This window comes from Pan troglodytes, chromosome 16, assembly GCF_028858775.2.
Source record: "Pan troglodytes isolate AG18354 chromosome 16, NHGRI_mPanTro3-v2.0_pri, whole genome shotgun sequence".
Lineage (NCBI taxonomy): Eukaryota > Metazoa > Chordata > Mammalia > Primates > Hominidae > Pan > Pan troglodytes.
The window spans coordinates 35,084,343-35,096,389 of record NC_072414.2 but is presented as its reverse complement, the minus strand read 5'-3'; the positions used below and the strand labels follow the sequence as shown (position 1 = coordinate 35,096,389).

General features: G+C 42.6%; 1 pseudogene; it reads left to right on the top strand.

Annotated features, from left to right (window-relative positions):
- Positions 1-6,245: 6,245 nt before the first annotated feature.
- Positions 6,246-7,097, top strand: LOC741733 (small ribosomal subunit protein eS1-like; annotated as a pseudogene).
- The last annotated feature ends 4,950 nt before the right edge of the window (positions 7,098-12,047 follow it).

Here is a 12,047-nt window from a genome sequence, read left to right as displayed (position 1 = left end):
CACTGGAGGTATGTGAAGAGAGGTCTGGGCTCTCCTGTCAGGAGCACTGTCAGGGGGACAAGGCCATGCCGTGTGGGGGAACTAGTGGCTCTATTTCTCAATACTTTTGTTTTACTCAAACTATCCATACATTCAGTTTAAGGGGGCAAGTATTTCAACACATTTGCCGCTAAAAAGAAACCCATGTTGTTTACTACCAAGAAACGGTCTCAAGTGTTCCCCATTTACACCTTCCAGAGTAGTCTTTTTAATGCTGGAGCTCACTCTTGTTTTTGACCTCCTTATCTCTCTTGACCTGCCAATAGTGATGCTGTGGGCTTTCAGGATCAAATGATATCTACCGATTCCCACTAAGGAAGAGGTGAGACTAGCCCTCTCACAACGATCACAAGAAATGCTGCAAGGACCACTTTCATTCGTACTCCCAGACCCCATCCTTCCAAAACAATTTGTATCAGTTTTGGTTAGGTCAATATTCAGAGTTGACCTTAGTGTGACTGTAGAGTTTCTATTCAGAGTAGAGCTGAATTCTACCCTGAGTTCTCATTGTATAGCTAAATGATGATCATATTACAGGAAAAGGGGTAAGTAAACTTTTTCTGTAAATGGCCAGATAGTACGTGAGCCTTGTTACAAGTATTCAGCTCTGCTGTTGCACTGGGAGAGCAGCCATAGTAGTAGTACCTCAATAAAACTTTATGGACACTGAAATCCAAATTTTGAATAACTTTCTTGTGTCACAAAATGTTACTATTCTTTTGATTTTTTTCAACCATTAAAAAATGTAAAAACTATTCTTAGCTCAGGGAAGTAAAAAAACGACCATAGTTGGACTAATCACAGTTTGTCAACATCTGGCATAAACTATTAGCAGGTTGTTGCCTAAAATCTCTTTATCTCATCAAATTACTGTGAAGAGTTGTAGGCAAATAGGTATATTTTATTATGTAGAGGTGATTATATTCAAAGATAAGTTATTTTGAACTTAAAATCTAGTATTTTAAGACCAAACTATTCAAACACAGCTAGAATTCACTAAGGAAAAGTTACAGTGGACATTGAAGAAAAAAATTAACACTTTAGTTTTTTTTGTTTGTTTAACACTACTCTTAATAGTTACTGAAAATTTTGGTATAACCAACCAACACACACACAAACACACACACATATGACCCCCTCACACCACCCCGATTTATGTTAATAAGACATGGCAGGGGGAGGGATAGCATTAGGAGAAATAACTAATGTAAATGACGAGTTCATGGGTGCAGCAAACCAACATGGCACATGTATACCTGTGTAACAAACCTGCACGTTGTGCACGGGTACCTAGAACTTAAAGTAAAATAAAAAAAAAATTTAAAAGACATGGCATAAGAGGATCACTTGAGCACAGGAGGTCTTGCTCAATCACCCAGGCTGGATTGCAGTAGCTCGAACATGGCTCACTGCAGCCTGGACCTCCTGGGCTCAAGCAATCCTCCCACCTCAGCCCCCTAAGTAGCTGGGACTACAGACACACACCATCACACCTAATTTTTTTCTTTTTTGGTAGAGAAAGGGTTTCACTATGTTGCCCAGGCTGGTGTTGAACTCCAGGGCTCAAGCGATCCGCCAGCCTCAGCTTCTCAAACTGTTGGGATTATAGGTGTGAGCCACCCCACTGGGACCAAAGAGACTTTCACACAAATTGTTGCTATGGTCTGAATGTTTTATGTTCCCCAAAATTCATATGTTGACACCCTAACCCCTATGGTAGATGGTATTAGGAGGTGAGCCTTTGGGAGGTGATTAGGTCATGAGGGTAAAGCCCTCATGAATGGGATTCATACCCTTATAAAACAGGCTCCAGAGAGGTGTCTTGCCCTTTCTACCATGTTGGAACACAGCTAGAAGGCGCCGTCCATAAGCCAGAAAGAAGACCCTCACCAGACACTGAATCTCCCTTGATCTTGGATTTCCCAGCATTCAGAACAGTGATAAATAAATTTCTGTTGGTTATATGATACTCAATTTATGTTACTCTGTGATAGCAGCCTGAACAGACAAAGACAGTTGGTTCCTTGTGAAACGGGATGCCTAGGAAAAGATTATATAGTTGAACCTTGAACAACAGGTTTGAACTGCATGGGTCCACTTATATGCAGATTTTTTTCAACCAAATGAGGATCAAAAATACAATATTCAGGCCAGGCATGGTGGCTCACACCTGTAATCCACCACTTTGGGAGGCCGAGGCAGGCGGATCACCTGAGGTCAGGAGTTTGAGACCAGCCTGGCCAACATGGTAAAACCCCATCTCTACTAAAAATACAAAAAGTAGGCAGGTGTGGTCGCACATGTGTGTAATCCCAGCTGCTCAGGAGGCTGAGGCAGGAGAATTGCTTGAACCTGGGAGGCGGAGGTTGCAGTGAGCCGAGATTGGGCCACTGCACTCCAGCCCAGGCGACAGAGCCAGACTCCGTCTCAAAAAAATAAAAAAATAATAAAAATAAAATACAAAAATTAGCCAGGCGTGGTGGCGCATGCCTGTAATCACAGTTACTTGGGAGGCTGAGGCATGTGAATCGCTTGAACCTGGGAGGCAGAGGCTGCAGTGAGCTGAGATTGTGTCACTGCACTCCAGCCTGGGTGATGGGGTGAGACTTTGTCTCAAATAATAATAATAAGTTAATTAAATAAAATAAAATACACTATTCAGGGGAAACCTGAGTATAGAGAGGGCTGACTTTTTGTACATGCGGGTTTTGCAGGGCTGACTGTGAGACGTGAGTATGCACGGGTTTTTATATACTCTGGGGGTCCTGGACCCAATCCCTGGCATTTACCAAGGGACAACTGTATATTTAAGTGACATGGCATAAAATAAGTTATAATATCTCTGCTTTGTTACTATAGGTTCTGGTGCAAAGTAGTTCCTGGGACTAAGCTGTCACTCAACTTATGCCACTCAACTTAGTTTTGCTGCCTTTTTATTAATGTGACAAAAAGTGTGTGTGTGTGTGTGTGTGTGTGTGTGTGTGTATTTATGACAGGAACATGACCATTTAAATAAATTTACCTAATTGTGTCTTCATTTAAACTGTCTGAAACTAATGAATGAATGTCATGTTCCTTTTCTCTTCTTTCCTCCTCACATTGAGGCTTATCTTTCTATTTCCAATAATTTCCCCTTCTCCCCTTCTTCCCTTCACTCTTTTCTAGTCATTTCCCTTCTTACTTTGTCTCCTGCCTGGAAGGATGTTAGACTCTTCTATAACAACTCCATTTGCCCTTCCATAGAGATCACAAGTCCTTGCTTTCTTCACTCACTTCTTTTGTTCTTTTCTCCTCTTCCAAAATTACAATAAGATGAGAACAATTAACTATGTTCTCATCTTTCTCATTATTGACCCTCAGTTGTGGCATTAATGAAATGATAGGGCAGTTCTGGAAATTTTAGGTAAAGGTAGCACATCCATTTAAATCTTACTCAGTCTTTTCTAGGTCTCCCTGTTTCTTTATCCATATGATTAACCCCACCTAGCCAGATCCTTTGGGTCACTGTCTTTCATTACTTTATTCTTAGAGTTATTTTTCTACCACCCTTCCTTCGTCATTATCTCTCCGCTAGGAATACTCCCTTAGTTTCAGGTTGAAACCAGGCTCTTCAGGCAGTGTGGCTAAGAACTTCAGACTAACCTGGATTGAAACCAGTTCTGAAACTTACTGTGTGACCAGGCAAATCTTTAACTCCTATGACTCACTATTATCTTACCTCTAAAATGGCAACTATAGTGGTCTCTCTTCCACAATGTTGTTTTAAGGGGTAAATGAGATAATGCTTTTGGGGCTAATGATTTTCTTATGGGATGACTGCCTAAGCCCTTTCCATCTCCATCAGCTTATTATCTGCTTAGATCTGCCATTCCCTCCATCTCTCAAATCCTCTGTACCTTTGTCCTCTGTCTTCCTCCTCCTGAGTTCCTAAACTTCCTTCTGTTGTGAGACCACTAGTTCCCACATGCAGACCTTCATGTTTTGTTTAGGCCATCAATTATTTATCTCCTTGGAAGATGTTAACACAGACTAGCTCAAGTATAATTCAATTACATTAAAATACCTCTGACCCAACACAATACTACTGCATCATAAGCATCTCTCAGGAACGAGTTTATTTTATCTAAATAAAAGTAAAAAGGATGTTAGAATAGGCATGTTGGTAGCATCTTGGATCACTGGAGCATACCCAGCAAGAGCTAAAGAGAAATAACACAAAGGAGTACTGTTCAGTGATGCTTTACACAAAGCAGTCATAACAGATCTGGAGAACTGTATTTCATCCTTGCCTTGGCTTCAGCCAACCAGATAGCAGTTTTACTATCCCTGTCACTACTAGCTTTAATCAATAAATCAACTATTTATAGCAACACCATACATTTGTATGGCATTTGATAATTGACAAAGTAATTTCATATACATTTTCTTGTGTAATTCTTATAACCTCCTTATCAGATAAATTTTATCATCACAGTTACAGATGAGAAAATTGAGGTTCAGGGATTGTGACTTGACTTTGTAAGGAAATAGTGAAATCAGCATTCAAATCCAACCTCTCGAGTGTAGACCAAACTCAAGAAGATAAGATTTGTCTTTGGCTTTTGTTTGTTTGTTTTTTGTTTTTTTGTTTTTTAGATGGAGTCTCACTCTGTCGCCAGGCTGGAGTACAGTGGCGCTATCTCGGCTCACTGCAACCTCCACCTCCCGGGTTCAAGCAATTCTTCTGCCTCAGCCTTCCAAGTAGCTGGGACTACAGGCGCGTGCCACCACACCCAGCTAATTTTTTTTGTATTTTTAGTAGAGACGGGGTTTCACCATGTTAGCCAGGATAGTCTCGATTTCCTGACTTCGTGATCCACCCACCTCAGCCTCCCAAAGTGCTGAGATTACAGTTGTGAGCCACCACGCTCAGCATGCCTGGCTAATTTTTCACCATGTTGGCCAGGATGGTCTCAGTCTCTTGACCTCGTGATCCACCCACCTCGGCCTCGCAAAGTGCTGTCTCCCAAAGTGCTGGGATTACAGGCATGAGCCACCGCACCCGGCCTGTCTTTGGCTCTTTTAGCTGACTTTTTTTTTTAGCCTTTTGCTTTCTCACCATTCCCATATGTAATGGAAACTGTAATGTGCCACCCAGATCCTCCTTCAGGAATGAAGGACTTACTCCCCCAGCTGCTCAGAGTGCTGGCAGTGAGAAGCCATCAGAGACTGCCTCTGCTGAAGAGGGCTGGCTTGCTCAAGTTGACCCCTTTTGCCAGGGCTGCCCACATCTAATGACTGATCAACATTAAGAATATGAAAACATTCCCTCCTACTCCCAACTAGGGCCAGCTCCGAAAAAGGGTTATTCCAGCTTCAGGATTCCCCAGAGAGTTGTTCAGATTGCATGGCAGCTCATTTTCTCCCTCAGCCCAATCAAGTTTCCTTCCTTTTCCTTCCCTTCCATGGTTGTTGATCCCAAGAATACTCCCCAATATACCCCCTGCAAGCTAATCTGTTTCAGTTTCAGCTTCTTGTGAAACCTAACCTTCAACCTATGATATGCACAATTCCAAAGAACTTGGATTTCGGGATCTCTTAAACTAATACCTACTTAAAGGTAATCTGATAAGAGGTTATCATCCCAAACATACCTGCATATTAATAAGGTCTTGGGTTGACAATGCCAGGACCCCTAGGAAAGAGCCTCTAATGATGAAATAAATGTGACAAGTGCTAGCCTCTAATCTGGCTTTGGAAATTTTTGTGGGACCAATGCACATTTTGTGAGTTGATTTTTAAGGTGCTATTTTAACTCTGGGAGGCCAAGGTGGGAGGGTAACTTGAGGCTAGAGTGGACAACATAGTGAGACTCTGCTCCATTAAAAAAAAAAAAATTAATGAGCTGGGTATGATGCTGTGCCTGTGGTCCCAGCTACCTGGAAGGCTGAGTGGGGAGGTTCATTTGAGCCCAGGAGTAAAAAGCTGCAGTGAGCTATGATTGTGCCACTGCACTCCAGCCTGGATGACATGGCAACCCGTTTCAAAAAAAAAAAAAAAGATTTTGTACCAGACAGGAGGAATACAGGTAGACACTACTGTCATCTCGCACAAGAAGAAAGATGGGAGAAGGGCATGTGAATGGAATCCCCCAGGGCTTCTCAATTTTGATTGCTCAGTAGGTTCACTTGGGAGAGGTCTAAAAAGACAAAAACTAGCCTTTTGGCTCTCTGACCAGCACCATGGCAGTTGGCAAGAACAAGAGCCTTACGAAAGGCGGCAAAAAGGGAGCCAAGAAGAAAGTGGTTGATCCATTTTCTAAGAAAAATTGGTATGATATGAAAGCACCTGCTATGTTCAATATAAGAAATATTGGAAAGATGCTGGTCACCAGGACCCAAGGAACCAAAATTGCATCTGATGGTCTCAAGGGTCGTGTGTTTGAAGTGAGTCTTGCTGATTTGCAGAATGATGAAGTTGCATTTAGAAAATTCAAGCTGATTACTGAAGATGTTCAGGGTAAAAACTGCCTGACTAACTTCCATGGCATGGATCTTACCCGTGACAAAACGTGTTCCATGGTCAAAAAATGGCAGACAATGATGGAAGCTCATGTTGATGTCAAGACTACCGATGGTTACTTGCTTCATCTGTTCTGTGTTGGTTTTAATAAAAAAACGCAACAATCAGATATGGAAGACCTCTTATGCTCAGCACCAACAGGTCTGCCAAATCCGGAAGAAGATGATGGAAATCATGACCCGAGAGGTGCAGACCAATGACTTGAAAGAAGTGGTCAATAAATTGATTCCAGACAGCATTGGAAAAGACATAGAAAAGGCTTGCCAATCTATTTATCCTCTCCGTGATGTCTTCGTTAGAAAAGTAAAAATGCTGAAGAAGCCCAAGTTTGAATTGGGAAAGCTCATGGAGCTTCATGGTGAAGGCAGTAGTTCTGGAAAAGCCACTGGGGACGAGACAGGTGCTAAAGTTGAACGAGCTGATGGATATGAACCACCAGTCCAAGAATCTGTTTAAAGTTCAGAATTCAAATAGTGGCAAATAAAAAGTGCTATTTGTGAAAAAAAAAAAAAAAGACAAAAACTAATACTCAGGTCCTTCCCCTTTCTATTTTCTCTCTTTTTTCTTTTTCTTTTCTTTCTTTCTTTCTTTTTTTTTGAGACAACATCTTGCTCTGTCACCCAGGCTGGAGGGCAATGGCGTGATCTCGCCTCACTGCAAACGCCACCTCCTGGGTTCAAGCAATTCTCCCACCTCACCCTCCCGAGTAGCTGGGATTACAGGCACCAGCAATCATACCCAGCTAATTTTTGTATTTTTGTAGAGATGGGATTTCACCATGTTAGCCAGGCTAGTCTTGAACTCCTGACCACAGGCGATCCCCTACCTCAGCCTCCCAAAGTGCTGGGATTACAGGTGTCAGGCACCATGCCCATCCAGGTCCTACCCCTTTCTTTTTTCTTTCTTTTTTTTTTCTTGAGACGGAGTCTTGCTCTGTCGCCCAGGCTGGAGTGCAGTGGTGCAATCTCGGCTCACTACAAGCTCCACCTCCCGGGTTCATGCCATTCTCCTGCCTCAGCTTCCCGAGTAGCTGGGACTACAGGTCCCCTCCACCGCACTCGGCTAATTTTTTGTATTTTTAGTAGTTTTTTAGTTTCACCATGTTAGCCAGGATGGTCTCGATCTCCTGACCTCGTGATCCACCCGCCTGGGCCTCCCAAAGTGCTGGGATTACAGGCATGAGCCTGGCCACCCCTTTCTAATTAAATCAGAATCATTAGAATGCGGCCTGGCATTGGAATTTTTTAAAAGATCCCAGGTAATCCTAATGTATAGCAAAAAATTGAAAGCCTCCAGCATATTCCATAAATAAGGATTTTTAATGAAAACTGTTCTAAGCATGGTTGTCCCAACTAACTGTGTTATCCTGGGGTGTCAGGAAAGCTAACTAATGTATATTAGTTGTTGATAACGTGTCAAACAGTAAAATGGAACCTACAGAAGACCTTATAGCTTGTTTACTCACAAAGCTACTGTAAACTGAAGGCAAATGAAAAAAGAAGTACATCTTTGCGTATGAATCAAAGAAATTCATAATACTGGTGGCGCATGCCTGTAATCCCAGCTACTCAGGAGGCTGAGGCAGGAGAATCACTTGAATCCCAGCTACTCGGGAGGAGGAGGTTGCAGTGAGCCGAGATCACGCCACCGCACTCCAGTCTGCGGGACAGAGTGAGACTCCGTCTCAAAAAAACTAACAAACAAAAAGAAAATATAAGTTAAAACTGAGAAAATGTTAAAATATTTATCAATTATTTTGAAAGAATAAACCCAATATATGTTAACAAAAACAGTATTTTAAAATAAAAATTAACTGCTTTCCAAAATACAAAAAAAAGTGAAAAGTGTGGTAATCTTTTACATTTTCGCAAATCTCTTAACGTCTGGCTTAACAGAAGGCAGCTAGGTTCTTTTTTTTTTTTTTTTTTTTTCTGAGACGGAGTCTTGCCCTGTCGCCCAGGCTGGAGTGCAGTGGCGTGATCTGTGCTCACTGCAAGCTCCGCCTCCCGGGTTCACGCCATTCTCCTGCCTCAGCCTCCAGAGTAGCTGGGACTGCAGGCGCCCGCCACCACGCCTGGCTAATTTTTTGTATTTTTAGTAGAAACGGGGTTTCACCGTGTTAGCCAGGATGGTGTCCATCTCCTGACCTCGTGATCCGCCCACCTCGGCCTCCCAAAGTGCTGGGATTACAGGCGTGAGCCACCGGGCCCGGCCTGGCAGCTAGGTTCTTATAACTGCTTTTGTATTCGATATATTGTGATATATTGTTTTGGCTGAAGTGTACGAAGAAAATCTGGCCTTACACAGATACATAACTGGAAAGGGGAAGAGCATTTTATTTATTTATTTGTTTATTTTATTATTTATTGAGATGGAGTTTTGCTTTTGTTGCCCAGGCTGGAGTGCAGTGGCGGGATCTTGGCTCACTACAACCTCTACCTCCCGGATTCAAGAGACTCTCCTGCCTCAGCCTCCCGAGTAGCTGGGACTACAGGTGTGCACTAGCTGGGACTACACGCGTGCGCCACCACGCCCGGCTAATTTTTGTATTTTTAATAAAGACGGGGTTTCACCATGTTGGCCAGACTGGTCTTGAACTCCTGACCTCGTGATCCACCCACCTCGGCCTCCCAAAGTGCTGGGATTACAGGCGTGAGCCACCGCGCCTACCCTGTTTTTTTTGTTTGTTTTTTGTTTTGTTTTTTTTTTTTGAGATGGAGTCTCGCTCTGTCGCCCAGGCTGGAGTGCGATCTCAGCTCACTGCAACCTCCGCCTCCCAGATTCAAGCGATTCTCCTGCCTCAGCCTTCCGAGTAGCTGGGACTACAGACGCGTGCCACCACGCCCGGCTAATTTTTTTTTTTTTTTTTTTTTTTTTTTTTTTGAGACAGAGTCTCGCTCTGTCCCCCAGGCTGGAGTGCAGTGGCGCCATCTCGGCTCACTGCAAGCTCCGCCTCCCAGGTTCATGCCATTCTCCTGCCTCAGCCTCCCGAGTAGCTGGGACTACAGGCACCCGCCACCACGCCACGCTAATTTTTTGTATTTTTAGTAGAGACGGGGTTTCACTGTGTTAGCCAGAATAGTCTCAATCTCCTGACTTCGTGATCCACCCACCTCAGCCTCCCAAAGTGCTGAGATTACAGTCGTGAGCCACCGCGCGGCTCGGCATGCCTGGCTAATTTTTTGTATTTTTAGTAGATACGGGGTTTCACCATGTTGGTCAGGCTGGTCTTGAACTCCTGACCTCGTGATCCACCCGCCTCGGCCTCCCAAAGTGCTGGGATTACAGGCATGAGCCACTGCGCCTGGCCAATAAATAGTAGTTTCTTAAGACTCAATTCAGCGTGGAATCTGAAACCATATCAATGAAATTCTTGTACTCCACAGCATTCAATTCCATTGTTCTATTTAGCATTTTGGATGGATCTTTTACCCACCTTTTTTTTTTTTTTTAGATGGAGTCTCACGCCCAGCTAATTTTTGTACTTTTGTTTTTAGTAGAGACGGGGTTTCACCATCTTGGCCAGGTTGGTCTCGAACTCGACCTCGTGATCCACCCGCCTCTGCCTCCCAAAGTGCTGGTGTGAGCCACCGCGCCCAGCCCATGCTGGATTTTTAACACCTCATTTGTCATCTGGAAAATACTGATTGAGTTATACCAATCTTCCACATGTTGACACGTCATTATAATTTATCAAAAAATCACATTAATATCACCACTGATCCTGAGGACTTTGTCAAGCTCACAGTGGCAGATATGACTTTTCCACAATTCTAATTTTTCATTTGAAAGCTCAAATTTGTCATAGACAACAAAAACTGACAGTTGTTTTCCTTGAAGAAAAAGTCTTGTTCATATTTGAGAAAATGCCTGCCAAATAGTCAAGTCTGAATAATCATAGTTACAATTGTCAGTTGTTCTTTTAAGTAAAAAGGGTGTTCTGTGATTTAAAAAGTGGCTGGTTGAGCTAGCAACTCAATGCAGAAGTGCTTCTTCTCAAGTCAGTCATCATACTTTGTACATGGCAGAAAAACTTTGTGCGCTTCCTATTTCATCATACAGAATATTTAAAAGGCTCATGGGTTGAGATTTAATAAAATTAATGTTTACTTCATCAAGGGTATTCTTAAAGGAAAGCCTTTTCTCCCCCCTCCCTTTTTTTTTTTTTTTTTTTTTTTTAACTGCAAGTGCATGGTGGTGAAGAAACTACTACTTCACTTTGATGACTAGTCCAGTTTGGTGTCGCTGCCTTGATTTTGTGCTAAGAGGCCAGTAGTTTCAGCTACCAAGCTTTTGCACTCATCAGTGCAAATGCCAACATGGTGGTGTTGTTGTTTTTTTAAATAAAAGGCAAATAACTCTTTGTTTTTTGTTTTGTTGTTGTTGTTTGTTGTTTGTTTGTTTTTCTTGAACCATGGTCTGGCTCTGTCACCCAGGTTGGAGTGCAATGGCCTGATCTTGGCTCACTGCAACCTCCACCTCCTGGGCTCAAGCCATCCTCCCACCTCAGCCTCCCAACTAGCTGGGACTACCGGCCAAGGCCACCACACCCAGCTAATTACTTTTTGTGTTACTATAAAAATAGTTTTCCCCTCACAGACTTCCTGAGTCTCAAGAACTCTCATTGCGTCTGTGGACATTTTTTATGGCTGCAGAGTATTACATTATATGGGAAAACAGTTTATTTAGCCAGTGTCCTTTATTGTTGGGCATCTGAGTTGTTCTTTACTTTTCTACGTTACCAATAATTATGTAGTTAAGATTTGGCTGACACCCTGAATTATTTTTCCAGTATAAAGTGTTAAAAATGGAATCGCTGGTCAAATAGTATGCTTTTTTTTTTTTTTTTTTTTTTTTTTGAGATGCAGTTTCGCTCTGTCACCCAGGCTGGAGTGCAGTGGTGCGATCTTGGCTCACTGCAACCTCCACCTCCTGGGTTCCAGCAATTCTCTGCCTCAGCCTCCCAAGTAGCTGGGATTACAGGCACCCACCACCATGCCCAGCTAATGTTTTGTATTTTTAGTAGAGACGGGTTTTCACCAACTTGGCCAGGCTGATCTTGAACTCCTGACTTCATGATCCACCCGCCTTGGCCTCCCAAAGTGCTGGGATTACAGGCGTGAGCCACCGTGCCTGGTCCAAATAGTATACATTTTTTAAAAAAGGCTTCTGAATATTGCCACACCACCTTCCAAGAGGTTTACCAATTTACATTTGCATTTTACTTAATAATATGGTTGTCCTTCCAGCTTCTTACCAACACTGATTATCTTCCAAAAAAAAAAAAACCTTGCCAAATTTACGGGCAATAAATCATATCCAATTTTTACTTATTTTGCATTTATTTGCTTACTAGTTAGGTCTTTTTCACAAATTAATAAAAATTAGTAAGTTGCACATTTATGTCTTTCATCCATTTTTCTTTTGGAATAGTCGTCTTTAGGATT